Source organism: Hemicordylus capensis, chromosome 6 (genome assembly GCF_027244095.1).
Source record: "Hemicordylus capensis ecotype Gifberg chromosome 6, rHemCap1.1.pri, whole genome shotgun sequence".
NCBI classification, from domain to species: Eukaryota; Metazoa; Chordata; class Lepidosauria; order Squamata; family Cordylidae; genus Hemicordylus; species Hemicordylus capensis.
Window position 1 is genome coordinate 57,076,885 of NC_069662.1, and position 24,300 is coordinate 57,101,184.

A 24,300-nucleotide genomic window follows, 5' to 3' on the forward strand; every position below is an offset into this window, starting at 1 on the left:
CCTGCAACTGGTATTGAGAGGCATCTTGCCTCTGAGGTTGGAGGTGGCGTATAGCCACAATGTCCTCCATGAATTTGTCCAAGCTCTTTTAAAGCCATCTAAGTTAGTGGCCATCACCACATCCCTTGGCAGAGAATTCCATAGATTAATTATGTGCTGTGTGAAAAAGTACTTCCTTTTTATCGGTCGTAAATTTCCCGACCTTCAGTTTCATGGGATGGCTCCTGGTTCTAATGTTGTGAGAGAGGGAGAAAAATTTCTCTCTGTCCACTCACTCTTCTCCATGCATAATTTTGTACACCTCTATCATCTCTTCCCATAGTCGCCTCTTTTCCAAACTAAAAAACCCCAGATGCTGTAGCCTTGCTTCATAAGGAAGGTGCTCCAGGCTCCTGATCATCTCAGTTGCTTTCTTCTGCATCTTTTCCAGTTCAACAATGTCCTTCCTAAGATACAGTGATCAGAATTGTACACAGTACTCCAAATGAGGTCGCACCATAGGTTTGTATAAGGGCATTATAATACTAGCATTCTTATTTTCAATCTCCTTCCTAATGATCCCTAGCATGGAAGTGGCCTTTTACACCGTTGCCACACACTGAGTTTACCCTTTCAGCTAAGACTACTGCAATGCATTGTACGTGGGCTGCCACTGAAGACTACCTGGAAACTTCTATTGACGAAAAATGTGGTAGCAACATAATTGTCTAGTATTGGTCAATAATGGGGATGTTTCTCCTCAGTGTTGGAGAAATTCCACTGGCTTCCTGTTGACTTCCTGGCACAATTTGAAGTGTTGGTCTTAACTTTGAAAACCCTTTATGGCTTGGAACCAGGATACTTGGACAACCTTTGGTCATATGAACTTGCCGAGAGCTCCATGAGAGGTTATTTTCCATGTGCCCTCACCTTCATGAATGAGACAATGGCAACTGAAAAGAGCACTTATTTACTGGTGATGGAATATTTACCTATGGAACGCCCTCTCCGGAAAGACTCACCTTGGTTTACATTTTTGGCAGCGATCAAAACTTTCTTGATTCACCCCAGCAATTAATTTAGATCTTTTGCTCACCATTAGGAGCATTATATCAAATGATCTACTACTATTTTAAAAAGTCTGTTTTCATCATGTTGTTGCTGCTGCTGCTGCTACTGCTGCTGCTGTGTTTTATACATTTTGCTATTTTATTCTGTTGCTTTTATTGTTTTGTTGTATTTAGGTATTGTTTGTATATTATAGTTTTTCTTCTTCTTGTGGTTTGGGAATTCATTGCAACTGAAAATTAAGCAAAAAGCATTAATCCTAATATTAATAATATTGTTTCTATATACTGATTTCCTTCCCCCTCTTTCCTCCCTCTTTCTAATGTCTAATTACTGCTAAATGGCTACCATTTGGTCATATCTCACTCTCATCTGTATCCTTCTCCCCTCTTTTAATTGCTGTAATTTGTTGATGAATACAATTTGCAGCCGGTCCCTGCTGTGTGGCAAGGATAAATTAAACTTCTTCCAACTGGGGCAGGGAGGAGGGGGGTGTTCAGGGGTGTGCTGCCAGCTGTCATCTCTGCTGCTCCTCCCACTTTCCAAGGAGAAGGGTGCTGTGTGTACAAAGTGCAATGCCTCTATAGGTCAAGTACGATGCGTGCTGAACAAACTCATTCTTGGCCTTTTTCCTTCAAGGATCTACTGCCAGACTCCATAAAAGCACACCTGAACTATGATGAAAAAATCTTGCACTACACAGGGTACCCCTTTCTGATCCTGAAATCATCATCATCACCCACTGCTGTCTCTCTTGTTCCTCATTGCTGCTCTTTCCTAACACAAGTTAATCACTCACACCGCAAGCACACACTTAATATCTATATACTCTTTCTGAAAGTGTTGCAATTTGGGACTCTTACAGATGGAGAACCCGAGTGTCTGCAGGCATGTGGGAAATACCAGCAAACCTGGGGTGGTCTGCCGATATATCGGTGTATCTGGAGAAAAAAATCTAAAAGGGATAAAAAAAATTTAAAAACCACGCTGCCCCCATGTGAGTCGATGGGACAGAATGTTCGTGAGCTCAGTTAACTGAGTGGGTGGGCAGGGTAATGGAACTCTGTAGGGAGAGAGGAGGGCTTGAACAAAAAGAGCACCAGTTCTCCCGCAAACACACACAACCACCCAGAAACCATGGGGGGAAAGTTGCATATGAAGTAAGACCCAAGTGAGAACAGTCTTTGTTGCTAACTCTCCCCCCCCCCCGCTCTCATGCTCCATGCCCCATGCTCATTCACAGGCTCAGGTAACACTGGCACATCCGGGATACACTGCAATATTTTGTTTTGGGTCCATTCTTGTAATATATTGTGTGCTATATTTTCGTTGTTATATACATGCTGAAAGCGTTTCAAATACATTTTCTCGGAAATCCTTACAACAATCCTGCAATGCAGAGCACTATCATTATCTCCATATTGCAGAGGGGATCTGGTGCGGAGAGAAAATGGCTTGCCTAAAAGCCTCCTAGTGAGTTCATGGGATTGGAACCAGAGACTTTCAGCCTCACAGTCACCACACTACAGCACTGCATAGAGTTGCCAACATTTCATTACCAGAATGAGGGACACAAGTTTGTGGGGGCTGGATGCAGTGGCAATCAAGAGCCTGAGTATCATTGATGTATATGTAATTGAATTATATGCTTTTGAATAAATGAGGAACAAATGCTGTTCCTATAGGGACCAACATTTCATCCCTGAAATGAGGGACATCCTGTGTAATGAGGGACAGTTTGCAAACCTACCCCTGGACAACCATGATGAGAGCTGTAGTCTTGTGAGAATGCTGAGAATTCCTTTTGGGGGATTCCTAACTATGATACTTAAAAGCAGGTTTGGGATGGGTATGTTGTAGGAGAGGGTAACTTAGGTAATACCTAAGCAAACAAATCCAGGATAATTTAGGTAATACTTCCAAGCAGGCCCCAGCCAAATTGGCTCCCTCCAATTCCCATCTATTTTTGTGGATCTTCTGTGTTTGGTGAGCATCTGCTATACTTTTGGACATGTTCTTAGCATGTGGTATCTACTGATGCTGTTTGGTGTGCAGTATGCAGCATTTATACGCGGTCTGATTCTTTATATATCATCCTTAGAGATTACACCAGTTTGACCACAATGCTTCTGTTACCTTTCCATCTTTCTTGATCTCTTTTCTCTGCACTATCCTCCTTCCAATCGGGACATCCAAGTGTGAAGTGGGTTCGGGGACGGGGTGGTGGGCAGGAAAAAATCCTCAATTGTTTTGAAATGGCAACAAACATCCCACTCCCCACACGATTCCAGATTCACCCAACTGGATGTGATCCCAGGTTCCTCCAGGCACACTTCCAACACATGTCATTTGGTACTTATGGGCCTCGAATAATGGAACAGATGGTCAAATTACACAGTCAGTTCCTTCTCCCACATGGACCTTATTGGGGAGGGGATTTCATCACCATCTCTGGGGGGAATGGGGAAACAGCTTAGGCACCAGCTACCTCTTGCAGCCCCTGGAGTGGAATATTCGGGGCGGGGGGCAGATATAGGGTGAATGTTGTGGGTGCTCAGTTCTGCTTACTTTGTTGTTTTGTTTGTTGTTGTTTAGTCAGTGTCCTATATGCACCAAAATGTTCTGTCTCTTTAAGAAGTGGGTGTAATTGTTAAAAGGGGCCATATGTCAACAGCTGAAGGCAGGATTTCAAGTTTTCTGCATCCTGGAAATATATTTTCCTTGTGGGGGCAATGGAAGGAGGTCTGCCCCACTGTTCAACACAATGCAGATTATGTTGAAATATCAATTTACTAACCATGTCTCCATTTTCTACAACAGTCCAAGAGGTAACATTTTACAAGAACATACTACATTGTTCACTAATTTTATTTTTATGTGAGAACTAAAAAATATTTTTTAAATTTTATTTTCAGCTATCAAATCATTTTATGTGACAATATTTATCCTGTTGCAGTTTTTATTTTAGCTGTACAGTTTACAATCTGTGGCTGCATTCAGACATCGCAAGAAACCGGAGTTACAGGTTACCAGCAAACCTGTAACTCAAGTTTCATGCGATGTGTGAATGCATGCAACCATGGCCTCGCAACCAAACCACAGGGTTCCGTTTACTCCCCAAACTGGAATTTGGAGCTGGGATTACTTCTCAGTTTCACTGCTCTAACCCTCTGTTAGAAGTAGGAATGTGCACAGAACCACGGAGCTGAGGTCTGGCACTGTGGTGGGGGTTCCTTTAAGGGTGCGGGGAGGGTGTACTTACCCCTCCCACCGCTTTTCCCCCACCGGCGCACATTTTTTTGTAAGCATTTGGGGCAGCAGGATACCTCCCTGCCACCCCTTCCCCCTCTCAGCAGCAAAAAGCTTCAGAAAGGCTTTTGCGTGTGCGCATGTCGCGCACGCACATCGCGCATGCACATCGCGGAGACATGACATGCACGCGACATGCGCACGCACAAAAGGCTTTCTGAAGCCTTTTGCTACCAAGAGGGAGAAGGGGCGGCAGGGAGGTATCCTGCCTCTCCAAATGCTTTTTTAAAAAACGTGCTGGCGGGGGGAAAGCGGTGGGAGGGGTAAGTACATCCTCCCCCCACCCTTAAAGGAATCTCCACCCCGGCGTTTGAACCGCCGAGCCGCCCCATGATCAGACCGGTCCGGAGGCCTGTGGAATGTTCTCCGGACCGGTCCGTGCACATCACTAGTTAGAAGGGGTTGTCGTGTTGTCTGCATGCATCTGCTGCTATAACATTGTTAACAGACCAGAGATGAAAGTTTGGGGTGGTGCACAAATTTGACAAATGAATGAATGAATGAATGAATAACTGTGCTTACAGGTTATGCGACCAGTGAAAGGCCAGCTTGGAGCAGCACCAGCAGCAATTACACTTTAGGGCTTACCCAGCACTCCATGGCATGTCTCTGACTGAATGTCACGCCCCTTCCTGCACACTTCCTACTTCCTCTGCCGGCTGCCAACAGGCACATCAGGCCCTGCTGCTCTTATAATTAAAGGGCCAGCAGCATTACCAGGGGAGGACTGCTTGAAGTCTGCAAACCTTGAGGCAACGGCAGTGGTAGGTCGGTGCTGGATGCGCTGGACCTGTAGAACGCCCTCCCTCTTGTGAGTTGTGAAGCCATGCCCACAGCCTGGCACTGGTAGGGCTGTACAAGTGGGTGGAACCAAGCTTGGAGGACCAGAAAGTGGGAGGGGAAACGCTAACCTGCCTCTGGCGTTCCCCAAACTGGAAATAGGGGATTGTCTGTGACGTGATCCCTAGTTTAGAATATTAACTGCAACCTGAAGTTCTAAGCCAGTTCATGCAATGTCTGAATGCAGTGGCAGGAAACAATAGAAGTAAGATGGAGACAAGGATAACAAACCAACAAAGAGAAGAGGAACAGGGAAGGCAGAGAGACAAGAAAAGATGAAGCTATTCTCAAGAGCAAGCAAAACCGGGCTAAGGGAGTCCAGCCCAGTTTTGCTCGCTCTTGAAAACAGGTGGGCTCGAGGGTGAGCCCAGTGGCTCCACAGCAGCAAGCCTGCCTACGTAGCCACCCCTTTAAACGAGATTAACGGAGTGAGTGCTCCATTAACTTCGTTCAATTGATTGTGTCTCAGGTGGCCGGCACACTTGGGGGGGGTGTATCCCAGGAATGCACTGCACACTTGCGCGGTGCGTTCCTGGGCTTCCAGGGGGGCGCACAATGGTGCTTCATTGCGCCCACCCCTTTAAACTGATGGGTGAGCCACGGCCAGGCACAGGAGCGGCGGAGACAAGCCATCGCTCATCTGGGCGGGAAATCCGCCCACCCAGAGCCCGGTTGAGGATTGTCTGCGGGGAGGTAAGTACTTTCGGGCTTCCTCCCCACAAAAGAGGGTAGCCCTTCCTCCTCGATTGTGGGAAGAGCTTCGATGAATGAATTTTTAAATTTATGTTAATGATTTTTACTCAGCCTTTCTCTACAGATGTGTACTGAAGGTGGCTTACAGTTATAGAAATAATACAGTACAAGAATATATCAGCAGACTGAAATAAAATCAAAACAATTCAACAGCAATTTAAAAGCAGCAGTGGGGTGGAACTAAAGAGGTCCTGTCTTAACAATGCCCACTGAAGCTCTCATAAAAACAGGCAGCGAGAGAGGTGCAGCTCTCTTGGGGAACTGTGTTTCACATCCTGGGAGCCACATGAGAATCCCTGTCACTAATTTGTCTCCACGGGCTGCACATCTGTTGTTAGGAGGACTCAAGAGAGGTCTCAGAAGTAGAGCAAAGTGCTCAACCAGGTTTACATGGGAGGAGGCAATCCCTGAGATACTCTCGTCATAGGAAACCGAGGTCATATAGGTCAATACCAGCACCTTGAAGTGAGCCCAGAAACAAACTGGCAGCCAGTAAATCTGGTAAAGAATCTGGCAAAATATTGTCTGCCCTTCTGGCCCCAGATAATAGCATTCAGACAATAGCTTGGCAACTGCATTCTGGACCAACTGAAATTTCTGGACTGTCTTGAAGGGCAGTCCCATGTAGAGTGCGTGCAACATAAACAAATGCAGTTATGTGGGAATCAGGGGTGTAAGTTCTATTGGGCAAGGGGAGACAAATGTCTCTAGACCCACAGGGCCTGGAGGCCCCTGCCCCAGGCCCCTTAGCCAGTCCCCCTTACCTTGCCTGCTGGCCCCCTCTCCTGCTAGCCCTCCTGCTCTGGACAGGGGAGCGAAGCAGCCTGCCAGCAGCTGCAGCCCCTTCAGTCTCCGCCTCTCAGCTGTTCAGTGTGTGGGCGGGGCTTCCAGAGAGGCCTCCATGCAGGCCTCCCTGAAGCCTGAACCCGAGTGCCAGCAGGCAAGCAGGCAGCAAGGAAGGAAGGAAGGAGGCAGGCAGGCAGGCAGGCAGGCAGGCAGGGAGGGTGGCCTCCACCACAGCTCTGCCCAGCTTTTGACTCCTCAGGCTTAGTAATAGAGGTAGGATGTGATTTCCTTTTTGTGGTTATTCCCCCCCCCCACCCTTGGATACTTAGGGATTGCTTGCCATAGAGCTTTAATATAAGGGGGGGGGGATGTAGGGCAGATTGAAATGACTCTAAATATTTAATTCAGAGATTGAGGAATTTGCTGGATTTAAATATTTTTTTAATTAATAAAACCTATTTTTTAAAAAAGTAGTTCCACCCCGATATGGAAGAATCTGCCGTTTGCTTTCATTAAACAAAGAAACAAACAAACCATCACTTGGAATGACTGGGCATAGGGCTTTGGTTTTGAGCAGAGAGATTTGAGAGGAATATGTATATTTAAATTGAAGTGGATTGGACAAATTGTTGGTTTTTAATATTTTTTAAATTAAAAAACCATTTTTAAAAGCCCAATAAGTGGCTGTTTCATGACAAAAAAATTACAAAGTCCTTTAGGTTTCAGTGAAATGTACTTCCAGCTAGATGTGGTTAGATTTGCTGCCTGAGGCTGCAATTCTCTGCACACTTACCTGGAAGCAAACTGTACTGAATTTGTTAGGATTTATGAGAAAACATACATAGGATCACATTGCGTGGTTGAAATTCTCCTTTGTTAATCAGCAGCTCGTCTCCACGCCCACTCCAACCTTGCTACGCCCCTGGCAGGACTGTTTATTGCTGCTTCCCTTGTGAACAATCTGATGTTTCTTTCACTAAGCTTTATTCAGAAACAATACCATGTTTTCTCTTTCTCCATTCTCTCCCTTTCCTTTCTGACTCCCCCTCATCCCCCCCAAAAACCTCAAAGTTTTTGTTTTGTTTGTTTTTTAAAAAAATGTTCTACTGATGTTTTACATTATGATTCTGAGCTGCCTTGGGCATCTTCACATCGGAGATGTCAATATCAAAGGATATGTATACACCACTCTTTAACCAAAGTTCTCAAAGCGGTTTACATAGAAAAATTAATAATATACTAGCTGACCCGAGTGCTGCCGCCGCGGCCGGACCAGGCCACCCCCACCCCGCCACACCACCACACCACCACTACTGCGCTGTTGGGCGGGCTGGGGCCCGCCGCTGCCTGGCCCGCCACCGAGTGCTGCTGCCGCGGCCGGGCCGAGTGCCGAGTCCCGCCGCCGCAGCCGGGCCTGGCCGGGCTCACCGCCGTGGCCGGGCCGGGCCGCCCCCACCCCACCCCGCCCCGCCGCACCACCACTACCGCGCTGTCGGGCGGGCCGGGCCACCCCCGCCGCCTCACATCTGCGGCCAGGCTGGGGCCCACCGCCGCCTGGCCCACACCGCGACCTGGCCCGTCGCCTGGCCGGCTGCCGCCTGGCTGCCTGGCCCGCTGCCGCCTGGCCTGTGGCGCGGCCAGGCCCGCTGCCTCGCCTCCGCGGCCTTGCCCGGCCAGGCCCGCCGCCTCGCCTCCGTGGCCGGGCCCGCCTGGCTCCCCGGCCATGGCCGCCACTGCTGCTGTTCTCCTGGGTGCACCAGCAAATCAGGCGCCCTGCAGCCCAGCCAATCAGCTGGGCTGCCGGGACACATTTTTCCCTGGCACACCCAGGAGAATTAAATATATAGTTAAATAAGAGAGGAAAGGCATGGATATGCTGTGCCTGTTAAGCAAAAGCCTGCTTGCAGAGAGAGGGACCAGAGGCAGTATCTAGCAATGCAGTAAGGCAGGCATAATGCCTTTGAGATCCCCATGCACTGCCCCAGCACAGCATCCCTCCAGTGGCTGTTGCTGGTGTCTATCTTACATTTATTTTTTAGATTGTGAGCCCTTTGGGGACAGGGACCCACTTTATTTAATTTACTTACAGGAGCGTAGGGAGGCTGGTGGTGGCCCATGTGTGGCCACCGCAGCCCCCTGGCCCCACCCACCATGTCTGATGTCAGATGCAGGGGGCAGCTAGCCATACCCCCACATCTGATGTCAGATGCAAGGGCATGGTCTCCCTTCCAAATGGGGCCATGTGGCTCCATTTGGGAGGGAGATTGATCAGCCCCGCTGTGTTGGCAGCGAGGCCAGGAGCGGTTCTCCCTGCCTTTAAGGCAGGGAGAATCACTGCGGCCCCGCTGCTTGGCAGTGCGGGCTGGTTTCAGTTCCAAACGGGGCCACAGGGCCCCATTTGGGACCAAAATAACTCCCTCCCCGCGCCTGACGTCAGATGGCATGTCTGGGGCTGCAGTTGTGGCCCCTGATTGGTGGCGGCCCGGGTTCTTTGAACCCGTTCCCCCAATGGTGGCTCCGCCCCTGCTTACTTACTTATTTCTATGTAAACAGCTTTGGGAACTTCTGTTGAAAAATGGTTTAGAAATATTTGTTGTATTCACATTTGCTCTATTGGCTCTGCTTAATCAGTTGTGCATGGTTCCTCACATTGGAATGTATTGGGGGTTTTGTCCTGGTTTTCCCCCCATTATCAGTCTTGAAGATGCTATTAATGTTAACCTGTCATTTTAATTTTGGGTTGATGTTTGATTTTTTTTTTTTTAAGGTTTAGGGTTAGGGTTTGAACTATGATACCATAATAATAATAATAATAATAATTATTATTATTATTATTCACATTATAGATCAACGTTGATCCGCTAACCTACGTTTCATAGAGTCTGGCTTCTCAGCAGAGGTCTGTCTGGTTTGGGTGACCCTCCAGCATAGCTCTCTGCATCCTCAAAGCTCGCAAGCCCCTCCACTTCATCAAGATAGTGCCCATCAGAGGGGTGAATATAAGGAAAGACACAACAAAGATCCACTGGAACTTTTGCAAGAATTACAAATTGCCAGCAAGCAAGAATTGGTGGAATCATCCAACTGAGGAGGTCACAGAAAATGAAGAGGCAAAAATCCTTTGGGATTTTCGAATACAAACTGATAGGTATTTAGCACACCAAATGCCTAATCTGACAGTCATCAAGAAGAATCGGGTTCTGATAACTGATACTGCAATCCCAGGGGATAGATGAGTCAACGAAAAACAACTGTTGAAAATAGCACTTAGCTATTGTAGAAAATAACGAAATACTAGGACCTTCAGATTGAAACTGAGCAGCTCTGGAAAAAGAAAAGAACAGTGGTGCCGATAGTTGTTGGTGCCCTTGGTGCAGTACCAAAAGAACTTGAACACAATCTCAACACCTTGGGCATCAATAAAATTATAACACATCAGCTACAGAAGGCCACACTACTCGGGACAGCACAAATACTACGACCATATCTTTAATTCTTCTTTAGTTATCCTAGATCCTTGGAAAGGGCCCAATAATTAAAGTACCAAATCCACTCAATAACATCTGGAAGACTGTGTGTAAATAGCATAACAACAACAACGACATCCATTTTTATTTGTTAGCCGCCCCATAACAAATTGTTCTCTTGGTAGCTATTGGCTTACAACACAACGTTAAAACATGAAATAAAAACACACAACACATTAAATCATAACAGACCAAAAAGGGGGAGAAAGAAAATACAAAATACAGTACAAAATCATTTAAAAGACTTTTAAAGAAAAATCAGTTAAAATTTAAAATGCAAAAGGTCTGAGTGAACAAAAAGGTCTTCACCTTCATATTATTTGTGTTTAGATGCCAAAGAAATCCCTGCCTGCCATCTAATTATACCACCAGTCCTATTAGTGCCTTGTTTGACCTTCTCTAGCCCCAGCACAAGGCCCCTGCTCCTTTTCCTTCTCACTGGCAAATTGGAGCATATCCTTCTCTCGCTCCCCATGCTGACACCCATACAAATGTGCTTATCAGCCAGGACTGATGGGAATGCACTTGGCCTTCTTTGGCACAGTGCAAAACAAAGATGAGGGTTATTGATTTCTCTTGCTCACAACCGGGATCTCATTAAAGATAAGACAGAGGGAACTAGGAAATGGTGTGTGTGGATTTTTTAGCTGGTGCCCCTTGTCTGAGTGTCTGAACTTGTCAGAGAAGAAGGAAATTTCTGACTCTGAGCGAGATCAGTACAGGAAGAAATATGAAGAGAGAAGAAATATGGCCACACTAGTAGGTGAGGCCCATCATTGACTGGGCAAAGTCATTTTATGTAGATTACACTTATAGGAAAGTTCAAGAAATTAAATAAATGTAATAGAATTCTTTTAATTAATGTGCTTGCAAAAGGGAAGGAAAAGAACAGTTTAAAATTCGTTCAGTTCACTTCAGTTTATTACGATCTTTGATCAGATAAACAGATTTCAACTCAGACTCATATGAAAAGAACCTTAAGAGTAAATATTGATACAGATATATAAGAATAGTATATAGAAGCTATTACATAAGAGTAAAATAAGATAAGATGAAACCACCTAAAAACCTAAATTGACCATTTCTAACACCCCATGTGCGGCTCTTCATTGTAGCCATACAAAACCCGGCTACCTGCTGCCAAACATCAGTATGAATGTCAGAAAGAAGTAAATTTATGTAAAACTTGTCAGAATTATTTGAATATCTAAAAACAAGAGGGGTAATTTCTTAAGTTCAAGAAATACTTGAACTTGAGAATTAAATTAATGTGCTTGCAAAAGGGAAGTATAATAACTGTTTGAAATTTGTAGGATTTCAGCTTCAAACATTATTCATCCATATTTATTGTTAGCTTTACGCTTAGTGCTTAAAATATTATAGGTGTTATAAAAACACCTTACACTTACGATAATTTCAGATGCCCGCACACACACCCCTTTCCAAGCATCTCCTCATTTTAATCAGGTTACTCCTGGGCAAAGAGGCACTTTTAAAGAGGTGTTGTCTTATGTTTTCAAAACATTGTTTTGTTGATAGATAGCACCTGTCCCTATTCAACTGATCATTGTATCTCTCCAGTGGCTGGAGATTTTTCAGACTTGGCTGGAGATTCAGCTGGTGTCTCCCTTGTGTTGCTTTTTAGATTGTGAGTCCCTTTGGGACTCATGCTTTGTCTCACTTTTAAACATTTCTTCTGTTATGTAAACTGCTTTGTGAACTCTTTAGTTTTACAAAGAATAACAACCCTGTTTTTCATAATCAAATCAAATCAAATCTCTTTATTTTGGTCAGTGACCAGCATGAGATTAAAACAAATGAAGAAGAGAAAACAATCAAACTTCTACTACAAACAATAAAACCACATAAATTTTAGAAAGTCCTCCTGAACATAGATCAAGGTACTGAAAGTGAGCCCACCAGAACGACTAAAAATACATAACTAAGAATAAAAGGAGACAGCAGTATTTCATATTTATGAGATTATTACATACAGACCAAAATTTAAACATAATCTTGCTCTGATTTCCCCCCTTTGATCAGTAGGCATGCCAGACCAGTGAGATCATGTCATTTGAACTTGGCCAGCTCCATCTAGGATTGATGCCCACAGTCTTTCTGACGTCTGGATATTGCAGGCAAACATCAACCTATGAGATTCTGCCCCCCTCTCCACGTCCAGTTTTCAGAAAGAAGTCAGGACCCAACCATGATCCATCTCTGATGGCTTTGTTAATAACTTACTAATGAAAAACGTCACCCAGCCGTGAGAAGCAATATTTTAGGGCAGCTGTCTGACCAGTCTGCAGTGTAACTTGGCCTCCTGCATCTGAAAGCTCCTTGCATTCATACCCCCAGGGAAGTCCTCCAAGCAATGGAAATTGACCCCTCTCTTTACTGTATTTAAGAGGTGGTTTTCAACAGTGGTGATGTTTTAGTTGGGTTTTGTTTGTTTTGCATTATTTACATCTGTAAACGGAATGAAAGCAATTGGATATGTATTCAGTTTTAAATGACTCTTTTCCATTTCTTGTCACCTTAATGCAAGAGACTAAAAGTCTTCTTTAAGGTCTCATATTTAAAACAAAAAACAAATACCCATCCGTTCAGCCTCAGATGGCCCCCTAGCCCTTGGAACTGTAAAGTAGTGATGTTCAGCTACCTCCTTACAGAAAGGAAATGAAGTTCTGTTATATCAGATGAGGTTGCAATCTCCCTTGCTTTAGTGTAGCTTGATTGCTTATTTAATGACCTTTCACTGCTGGTCATTCCCGGGGGAGGGAGGAGGGGGGCAAAGGGCAAACTAGACCATGCACAGATTGTGTGATTGGGGTATGCATGTTTGTTAGATAGGGGTGACTGCAGACAGAGGGAAAGCATGAGGAGCAACTCCTCACTTAAGATATTGTTGGGGAGTGGATAGACACTTCGGTGAGTGAGAAAAATATGTTTCGGGGACTGAAGATATGTTTTGGGGTTTTGAAGATATGACAGTATGTTTGGTGAGGGAGCAGTAAAACGAAGGGGGACTCCTCAAATGCTTAGGGGGGCGGTCTGCACTCCTGGTTAAGTATAAATAGCATTATATGTACATTACATTTACAATCTGACCTAAATCCAAATTGCCCCACCATAGTCCCGGTTCAGATTCCACCCCACTTCCATTGCTATTTGCCTCAGGAGGGAAGTCCCCATTGGTGCCTGTGCTCTGCGATTAAACTGTACATAATCGTGGTCACAAACTGCAATGTTTGTATTCCAGATCCCCTTCAATCCACCCATCTTTTCTCTTTCTCTCCCCCATGTTAATATAGAATTGTGAGTATGGGGTACTTAGTTGGCTGGCCATTCTGTAAGTTAAATCACTCTTAACAACTCTAAAGATTCTGGATGGCTCCAATCTAATCCTAGAGAAGGAGCCATTATGAAATGTGAGTCACACACTTCCCACCTCCTATAGGATTACCTGATTCCCCCCCCCCTCCCCTACAAGGGGTGTGTGCGTGAAGCAAGCTGCTAGAGATAGACTCAAGGAAGGATTTAGAGAGAGCCTGGAATGGAGCAGCAAAGGCTGAAGCATCTCAGGATGCAGAGTTTGGCCTCCCTGATGGAGCCAAACAGAGGCAGCATCACTATCTGTCTATATAAAATTGAATGTCTGTTTGCCTGTCTGTTCCCTATACATTCTCACATCCTTTGAGCTATCGGGACCAAACTTTGCAAAGTGACTTCCTAGGACCCTACGAGTAACACAGGGTGCCCGGGAACCCTGACAACCGCCTCGCACAGACAGACAGATGGACACACAACAGGTATATCCACAAAACTTATGAATGCGGTAACAAAGAGAAACTCGTACCATAAGCCCAAGCATTCAATAAGCCCTGGAATCTCCCTGTCTCCACTGCTGCTGGCCCTGGAGTGCAGCCCAGCCAGAGTCTCTATCGCATGCAGCTGAGCAGAACACACTGTGGCAGGGTCAGAGGGCTGGGTCAGTGTGGCTGGGGGTGAGAGCTGTGCTCTGGAGGCCAGCAACAGTGGGACAGACAGCAAAACTCCAGGCAGGAATCTCCGTGCTGACACTGCTTTGCCTTACAGGAGTCCCGCATCTCTGGGCCACCGCTTGACCTCGCCAGGGCCCCACACTCCCTAGGGACAGCCTTGGTCTTTAAGGCATAACAAGATTCCTTTTCGTTTTTGCTGCAGTAGGACTACTGATATTACACATTTTTATATACTGCTTTTCATCAAAAGTTCTCAAGACTATCCCTCTGAGCTTTCCCAGACAGCAGGCTTTACGGCGGGTTTTCTGTGAGGCTTTCCTGCGAATTAGAAGTTGCTCCCCCCCAAAAAAACAGACACAAAAAGTGGATTTTTTTTTTACTCCGGATATAAATTGGGCTACACTCTAACGCGCAATGAAAAACCCAAATTGTGTGGGAAGATAAATTGGGCTACACTCTAACGCGCAATGAAAAACCCAAATTGTGTGGGAAGATATCTCCCCGATATCTCGGGGAGATATTGGGGAGGAATTTACCCTGAGGGACTTCAGGGTAAATTTGGCTGATATGTGAACGTACTCCCTCCATTCCGGAGGAGATGAGAACTAAAAGCCTGGTGTGAAAAACTTCTCTATATGTTTATTATTATTATTGTTGTTATTATTAATTTTATATCCCACTCCTTCTCCTAGGAGCCCAGACCACTGGGCATAATTATGTTTATCCTCACAGCAAACCTGTGAGAGGTAAGTGACTGGCCCACGCCCAGTGTCACCCAGTGAGTCTCATGGCTGAATGAAGATTTTAATTCAGGTCTCCCCAGCTCTAGTCCACTATACGATGCTGGCAAGTGAAGAGTACCTGAGCCCGGATCCTTCTTCTCAGAAGTTAATTAACTGCTGAACACCTTTTAAAGTTTTTTCTCCATCTTTAAAGTGGTCCCTCCTGCTTTAACAAATCCATGCTCCTCCTGACTTTCTCTGGTCTACCCTTTCTCCAAAAAGTATAGTTCAGTTCAATTCAGCTAAGTTTTATTTTGGTCTCTGACCAGCAATACAAAGTAGACAGATAAACTTTAAACATTAATAACAATTCATTAATAACAATTACCCTTTAAACCAGGGTTTCTTAACCTTGGGCCCCCACGTGTTGTTAGACTACAACTCCCATCATCCCCAGAATGGCCTTTGTGGCTGAGGATGATGGGAGTTGTAGTCCAACAACATCTGGGGGCCCAAGGTTAAGAAACTCTGCTTTAAACTATAACAATTGGATTGAGTATTAGAGTCTTTCTCATTCTATTGACCACCATACAAAATTTGGCCACATTATATGTAACATCAGAGTCGTAGTAAGCAAGAAGGAAACATACAAAAAAATCTCATCTGAATGGCCTGGAAAATTTCTTAAAGGAGCTATAAGAGAAGTACGAGAATCTCGATAAAAAGTACAGTATAATAAATCATGGGCTATAAACTCAATTACTCCATCTCCACATGGGCATACCCGTTGCTCAAAAGGAATCCACTTAAACCTATCCTCCAGTGTTCCCTCTAACAGGGATTCCCAGATGTTGTTGACTACAACTCCCAGAATCCCCAGCCGCAATGGCTTTTGTTTGGGAATTATGGGAGTTGTAATCAACATCTGGGAATCCCTGTTAAAGGGAAGACTGCTACCCTCCAAAACCTCTGATGGAAGAGCATTACTGATGGAAGAGCATTAAAATGTGCCTACAACCATTCTCCTATACTTAGGCACCATTAGCATGCCAAGGTACCTAGCTGGTTTTGAATTATATATTTGGTTCCCAAGATAAAACTTATTTGAACTTAGGTCATTTTGGTATGTGATATCCAGCAGCCTTTGTTTGAGGGCCCACACTCTCAATAGCTCAGGAGAGAATCCAAGTAAATAGAGTTTCTCTGCTATTAATAATGTCCATCGCGACTGAAAGCCATCCTTCAGTATCAAAGATGGCAAACTCTTGGGAGGGGGGGGGGATAAGCTTTAACCATAAATTGCAAACTGCTAGCCAGACCCTAGTTTCCACTCTTATTAGACTCACAGCAAGGCACTTGAAATAGGCTTCTCAGAAACTTGGTTTGGGTTGTTTCTAAGGCTGCGAAACGGGAATATTGGGTGGTCTGAGCACCATAAAGAAAATGGGCTAACGTTTTAGCTTCATATAGTTTGATGGCAGCCAAGATAAACTGTCCATCTCTAGTTTAAAAAAAAGAAGCTAGGATTACTGAAATACTGCTTTGGGCATTTTGCATTACAAACTCTTTATGTGCATTTAAGCTGCCTTTTGCTTGGAAAATGACCCCTACATATTTTAAATAGTCAACTTGCTCAATTTTTGAAGCCATCAATACTCCAATTCAACTTCTTAGGGGACTTTGCAAACATCATAATTTCAGTTTTTTTATAGTTAACCTGCAAGGAATCTTCCCTGCAGTAACATGCAAGAGCCCGCAACGCTCTTTTTAACCCAATGGGAGACAGGGATTTTTTTTAAAAAAAATTAGTTGATTGTGGGTGAGGCATTGATGGGAAAGTAGCCGGGCACTTTCTCTCCAAATCATCCCTGTCACCACCCTTTGGTTTCCATTATTCACTTCCGACTCTGCCCTAGCCTATAGCAAAGTGTGGAGTGAAGGATACATCATTTGCCCTGTCTGAACTGGCAGTAAAAAGATAAAAGTGCTGACACAGAGGCAGAGTAATCCAGCCAACAGTAGTAGAAATAAAGGGCAACACCCTCCAGCACACGTTCCCATTCTGACAGAGCAGAGCAAAAATTTAGCAGGGGGACCCTTATGACTGGAATAGCATTGCCTGTCGTTGTCCCTGTTTCTCAACAGGAGAGTGAAAGCCTCACTTTCAGTGGACTAACCTTGCATGGTGGTATTGAACTGTGCAAGCTTTTGAGCTTCACAGAACTTATCAGCAGAACTGAAAGAAAAACAGATGTTCAGGGATTTTTTTTAATTATTTTATTACTTTTATTTTATTAAAAAATATGTTTATACCCCACCCCTCCAGTGCACTACTGCTCAAGGTGGTTCACAACATTAATAAAATAGATACAATGTAAAGTAAAAGATTAATAAAATTAAGCAAGTAAAAAGACCAGGCTGAAACCACATAATAATAATTTAAAAGTTATTAACTAAAAACTAAAAACTGAGAACTAAAAATATTACCAGCTATAAGGAGCAGATAAAAAATTAAAAGCCTCTTTAAAAAGATGTGATATACTATAGCAAGCTAAGTTGTGAGTGGAAATATTTTGCATTTCTGCTAAAAGGTTGCTTACAAACTGCAAACCTTTGTTTTGAATATCATGGGCTGTGTTCAAAACTCAGCATTCACATATGGCATGTGTGAATTACTGGAGATGTCAACCAGAAATCAGAAAGTGTGATTTCTGGTTCACTGGAACAGTTGTGTGTACATACACAACTTATGTTGTACATACTATCTGTATGTACCTGCACATTTTCCCCCACAGGGCAAATAGCAATTTTTGGATTGGGGAACTGCAGGGAGTAATGGTTCTCTCCCACTCCCACAGCACTGCTGCTTCAGTCCAATTCAGGGGGTCTCGCGGTCATTTTTACCTTTGAAAAACTGAAGGAAATTGATGCTGGCTTAGAGCCATCTGTTGCCAGTCAGAGCAGGGAGAAATGGACTAGATGGACCTATATCAGAAGCCATTGCATACGATATTGCCTCTCTCATTTTCATCTACAGTTGCTGTCACGTTTTGCCCAAAGTGAAATTTGAAATTAATTTTGATATTTAATTTGGGTGGAACTTGAATGGAAATGTAAAGGAATAAGGAATTCTAAAAGAATTTGTATAAGATCTGCTGGGTTTTGCCGTGCATTTACTTTGTTGACTCTTCTTTCAACACACACAGGATAGATCACCCAAAGAGAAAGTGAGCCCTGAAGCAAAACCAAGATCAAGGGAAAACACTGTGGAAAAAACCTATTGCAACTCTACCAAAAGGCAAACACACTCAGGAAACCAAACATTAATGGCTTCAAAGCAAACCTTTTTCTAAAGGTAACTGGTGACATCATATTTGTGTTATTTGATGAAGAAATTGCCTTAAAAAAAAAGACATATATGTCAGATATATTTTGTTGTTTGCAATTATAGTCCTTCTGCAAATAACTCAGAGTGACAGACATTCCAGCGTGGTGTAGTGGTTAGAGTGCTTGACTAGGACCGAGGAGACCCGAGTTCAAATCCCCATTCAGCCATGATACTAGCTGGGTGCCTCTGGGCCAGTCACTTCTCTCTCAGCCTAACCTACTTCACAGGGTTGTTGTGAAAGAGAAACTCAAGTATGTAGTACACCACTCTGGGCTCCTTGAAGGAAGAGCGGGATATAAATGTAAAAATAATAATAATAATAATTGAACACTCCCATTTGTTTTCACAACAACCCTGTAAGGAACATGACTAGCCCAAGATCAGCCAGTGAGTGGGAATTTGAGCCTAGATCTCTCCACTCCTAGTCTAATTATCTAATCACGACACCCCACACTACACTTTTTAAAACCAGTACTGTTCTAAGTAATGTTTAAAAATCAAGAATTTCAGCAGTTGTGATTTTGTTTCTCATACACGCAGTTGTAACAATGAAATTATACCCCATCCTTTCTCCACATGACGGGGATGTTCCTCTGAGTCCTGGCCTGATCTATCTCCCTCTAGTCATCACTGGTCTTGGTGAGGATGCTCTTTTGCCCACAGTCAAAACAGCATAGATTTTCTTTGCATGATCCAAGGGAGAAACACTGGTCGCTGCCACCCATCTCATCTCATGGGTACCTCTGTGGAGCTCAGCAGTGGGTTCCCCCTCACCTCCCTTTTGGGTGCAGGTCTCTGGGCAGGCTATTCCCAGATGCAGGACAGCACCGAGCAAGGCTCCATACTGTAGAGAGGCTTCCATTAGCTGTAAAGCAGCTTCTAAGGCCTCAGGGGCACAGCATGGGATCCAGTTACATGCTGAAGGGATCTGATGGTTACAGTTTGCTCCAGTGTTATTAACTTCCCCATTTCTTCTCTTGTATGTCTTGGGTATTTAACTTCTAGCAAAAGAAGAATTAGTTGTGCTGCATCTCAAGCCTGCTTGGAATCCCTTTAATGTGAAATCCCAGCCTGACTCCCAAATGAATGAGACTTGGCTGTGGTTATCCAGAAGAGAGCGAAAGACACACTCTGCATGCTCTTAGAAGCACCAGAACTTCAACTACAGGTGAAACTCGGAAAATTAGAATATCGTGCAAAAGTCCATTAATTTCAGTAATGCAAATTAAAAGGTGAAACTGATATATGAGACAGACGCATTACATGCAAAGCGAGATAAGTCAAGCCTTAATTTGTTATAATTGTGATGATCGTGGCGTACAGCTCATGAAAACCCCAAATCCACAATCCCAGAAAATTAGAATATTACATGGAACCAAGAAGACAAGGATTGAAGAATAGAACAATATCGGACCTCTGAAAAGTATAAGCATTCATATGTATTCAGTACTTGGTTTGGGCCCCTTTTGCAGCAATTACTGCCTCAATGCGGCGTGGCATGGATGCTATCCGCCTGTGACACTGATGAGGTATTATGGAAGACCAGGATGCTTCATTAGCGGCCTTCAGCTCTTCTGCATTGTTTGGTCTCATGTCTCTCATCCTTCTCTTGGCAATGCCCCATAGATTCTCTATGGGGTCAGGTCAGGCGAGTTTGCTGGCCAATCAAGCACAGTACACTGTATACTTTTCAGAGGTCCGATATTGTTCTATTCTTCAATCCTTGTCTTCTTGGTTCCATGTAATATTCTAATTTTCTGGGATTGTGGATTTGGGGTTTTCATGAGCTGTACGCCATGATCATCACAATTATAACAAATTAAGGCTTGACTTATCTCGCTTTGCATGTAATGCGTCTGTCTCATATATCAGTTTCACCTTTTAATTTGCATTACTGAAATTAATGGACTTTTGCACGATATTTTAATTTTCCGAGTTTCACCTGTATTCCAGGCAGGGGCGTAGCTAAGGGAGAGGGGGCCTGTGTTCACCCCTCTCCCCGGCGGCCCCTCAGAGTGAGGGAGATCATGAAGAAAATAGGAAAGGGTGGAGCTGTGGGGTCCTCAGGAGTTGCCTCCCACCGGGTTCTTTGAACCCATCCGCTTATATTATAGCGACACCCCTGATTCCAGGCCTGAACCCTGGCCTTGCAAACCTTTTCCAGGACTGAGCCCGGGCCCAGAATGAGTTCTGCCTTTCTCTCCGGGCCCCGATGTTTTTCTACATACATCACTTACCCGGTCTGATTGTGGTGCAACCAGAGGCCATGCTGGGGCCCATTGCCTTTGTTCGGCATCCTTTTGCTGGGGTTTATATTTCATACAAATCATTTAAGCCTTTTAGGCACAAGCATCGCCAGCCCCAGTGCAGCTGCCCTTGTCCCTTTTGTCCTTCTGAGGGAGCCCACCCGGCAAGTCTGTGGTGTTCTCTGACAGTGACGGATGGGCAGCTTTGTTTGCTGACTGAGTAAGATGTCGAATGGTTGATGAGGAGCCTCCATCTTGGCGTTTCACCTCCTGTGCCTCGCAGCCTTTGTTCATGCAGCCCGGCGATTGGAATTATTTCTTGAAGTTCTTCTATCCTGCTATGCTACGTGGCAAACGGTGTTTGAAACTGCTGAGAGGAATTTCAGAAGCGAACTCCTTGTTACACACAAACCAAGGCTTTTCTTTTTCAATAGACAACCACAGACTGACATACTTTACACAGCCCTGACCCAAATGCCATGCCCACCCACAGAACTGTAGAGTTGTATTCACACATTATGTTCCATACTTGTACAAGTGTATCGTCTACCCAGGTCAGGGACCTAGCAAGGTTGGAATGGGCCTGGGACAAAAAGTGGAAATGAGTCTCTGACAGTGTTTCCTCTGGGTTTTTTTTTAAAAAAAATCTGTGTGCAGAATGTGTTTTGTTCTGGGTGGCAGTATCAAGGCAGTGCATGTGCATTCAGAATGGGGTTCCTGATTTAAGCTGAGTGGGATCTAACAGGGGCATAGCTATAATTGAGAAGATGGGTTCAAAGAACTCGGGCCCCCAAGCTCCAGGGGGGCCCCTAGCTCCACCCCTCCCTATTTTCCCCTCACTATGATAGGCTGCCGGGGAGAGGGGCGAACACGGGCCCCCTCTCCCATAGCTAAGCCCCTGGGATCTAAGATTAACTGAGCTGAGCAGACATCAAAAAAACATGTGAATGCACACATGCACATGCCTTAGAGAGGACACTGGTCCATGACCCCCCACCTTCCTGCCTTCCTCTTTGGAAAGATGGGAGGGGGAGAGCCTGCCAAAGGTACAGATCTGTACACAGGTACTGTTCTTCACATGTTAAGCTGAACACAGGTAGAGCAGTACACTTCATGTCTGTATGATGCATTTCAAAGGCCTGTATCCAGCTTCATTTTAAAAATGAATTTGGGTACAGTCATTTACATAAACACATGTGCAAGTGTACAGACATCTCTTTACATTCGTACAACATAACATCTGAAAGCAGCTACTGTGACACCCCCTCAGTGGCGTTAGGAAAGAGGAACTTCATTTGAGGGCATTTTGGAGGGGAGAGGCAGCAGAAGCAACGGGGGTGTGAAACCCATTTCTGCTGTGACTCCTCCCAGCTGCTTCTCCTTGCAAACACAGGTCAGCAACGTCCCCATGGTGGGGCAGGGTAGAGGAGAATGTCTGGGGAAGGAATTGTAGTAGAAAAGTGGGGAATAGGAAGAATGTAAACTCTAACAAAAGCAGCTGTTGAGGTTTTGTTCCATTTATTTGGGTAGAATTAGACCTGGTCATTTTGTTACCTGAGGAGGACAAAATGGAATCCTCTCCTTAATACATTCTTATCGCATTCTTCCTCTGAGGAGCTCAAGGTGTCATACAGATTCTCTCCCCCACCATTTTATCCTCACAACAGGTGGTTTCGGCTGAGAGTAGGTGATTTGCCCATAGAGTTAGCTTTAAGGCTGAGTGGGGATTTAAACCTGGCTGTTGCTGGTATTAGATTGACACCCTAACCACTATACCACACTGGCCCTCATATACCTTGCCAAAACAGAGCTGTTCGGGGAAGCATTTGGCACTTTTTAACTGTGTTTAGTAGCAACTGCCTTTTACTCCTGATGAGTTTGAGTTTTCTGTAATGCTACTAATTTGTTAATTTAAGTTGCTGTGATGATTTTTGTTTTATTGGGGTTTTTTTTTAGATTGTATGATAGTTTCAATAGTGTTGTAAGCTGCCTTTGGGAGTTGTTGATCCAAATGGCAAGATATACATATGTCAATGAATAATTAAGGAGTACATCCATCTGTGGTGTGCCCCTCTCTAGATGACAGTATGTGATCCTGATGGCAGCATCTCAAAAGCAGCAAAGCAGGGCTGAAAGCCATACAGCCGCGCTTCCCTACACTTCTATATCTGAGGCTGCACTGCACACCCTTTTACAGTATGTGTAAGTCTAAGGAATTACCTGTCCTCAGATAACCCCTTATCCTGTGTTTCTGCATGACTCACTACTCTGAACATGCCTCCACTTGGATCAGGCAACCCTGGTGATCTCCATATCTGGAGGGATAGCATGCTTCAGTCATACCTGAGGCAGAGATGGGGCAGCTGGTTGCTGATCGGCTGCCTCTGGTTTAAGGGGTTTTCCTAGCTAAATAGCTGAGTTTCCTAAATAGCTAGGAAAGCCCCTTAAACCAGAGGCAGTGGACCTATCCGCTATATGATCCACTAGTACTTACTAGTCTTAATATCCAGAAGTGCAGAAGCAGAATAATCTACAGCTGCTGGGGGCTTACAACAAGAGATGGATATTCCCATCATGCTCGGCTTAGGACTCTTCTTGTCCTCCTGTGACCATTGTCAGTAGAGAAGCTGCTGTGCTAGAAAGACTGCTAATCTGTCCCACAAGGCAGACTTCCCACAAGGCAACTTAAATTGGCACTGCAGTGTCAGAATTAAGATCAATTTGTGAATGTTCTGATGGGGTTGCAATATTCTTGAAGAAAGACGGGAAGAATTTTAGCCTTGAGGGAGGAAACTAGAGAAAACAAACTGGGAAAAGTTGTTTAGAACTGCTCCTACTCAGGGAGCCAGCAGGACAGGAAGGAAGGGTGTAGGGTGAAAGGTTCTGCCCATAACAATGAATATGTGGTGGCCCCAGGAAGTGACAGGTCTCTGTTACCTAATCCACGCCTTACAAATGACAGGGCTTGTACATAAGACACTGGCGTGATTTCACACCCTGAATTACAGTCCTGAAGTGCTCCTTGAGATGACACCCTTCTAATTAGAAGTCCAATCATGTTGGAGTCAGAGGGCCCAAAGCATGCCAAACTGGCCTTTGGTGGAATGCTGTGGTGGTGATTTTGAGGAGGAGGAGAGTCTGTCTCTTCCCAGGGCAGGAACCTTGTCCTGAAATGCAGAGAATAATTTAAACTGAAACAAATTTGGGGAGCAGGGGTGGAATTCCCAACAAATTATCCTACTTAGAATTTGCCTTGAATAATCAGGTGTTCTATTGTCTTCTCATTCTTGTTTGTTTACAGCATTCTCAAGCTTGGTTGCTGTTGGTATAGGACTTTAAGGATATAAAACTTAAGAAAACAATGCGCATTGTAAAGTACTGAATTTGACAGGCTGATAATGAACGTTATTACCTTTAAAATGCACCTAGAGTGGGGAAGGGAGGGCTGGGCTCGGGAGTGGGGTGAGGTGGGGGAACTGGGAAAGGCGTTGTAAAATACAAAATGTCAAAAAACATTAAATTTTTTAAAAATGCACCTGCGCTCCCCTTCTTTTTACAAAAATACCTAAAATGGCAATTCATAATTTAAGTTTCAGAACTGGACCTGTCACATTTTGGAGTTCAAAAATTCATATTTAATTTCAAAGATATTTTGTTTTGGCTCTACAAAATGACTCC

General features: G+C 44.5%; 1 long non-coding RNA gene across 1 annotated transcript; it reads left to right on the forward strand.

The window, feature by feature from the left end:
• Positions 1 to 15,932: 15,932 nt before the first annotated feature.
• LOC128329259 (uncharacterized) lies at positions 15,933 to 18,414 on the forward strand. Its single transcript, XR_008309591.1, has 2 exons — positions 15,933 to 16,042; positions 18,195 to 18,414. It is a non-coding gene; the product is annotated as an uncharacterized LOC128329259 (long non-coding RNA).
• The last annotated feature ends 5,886 nt before the right edge of the window (positions 18,415 to 24,300 follow it).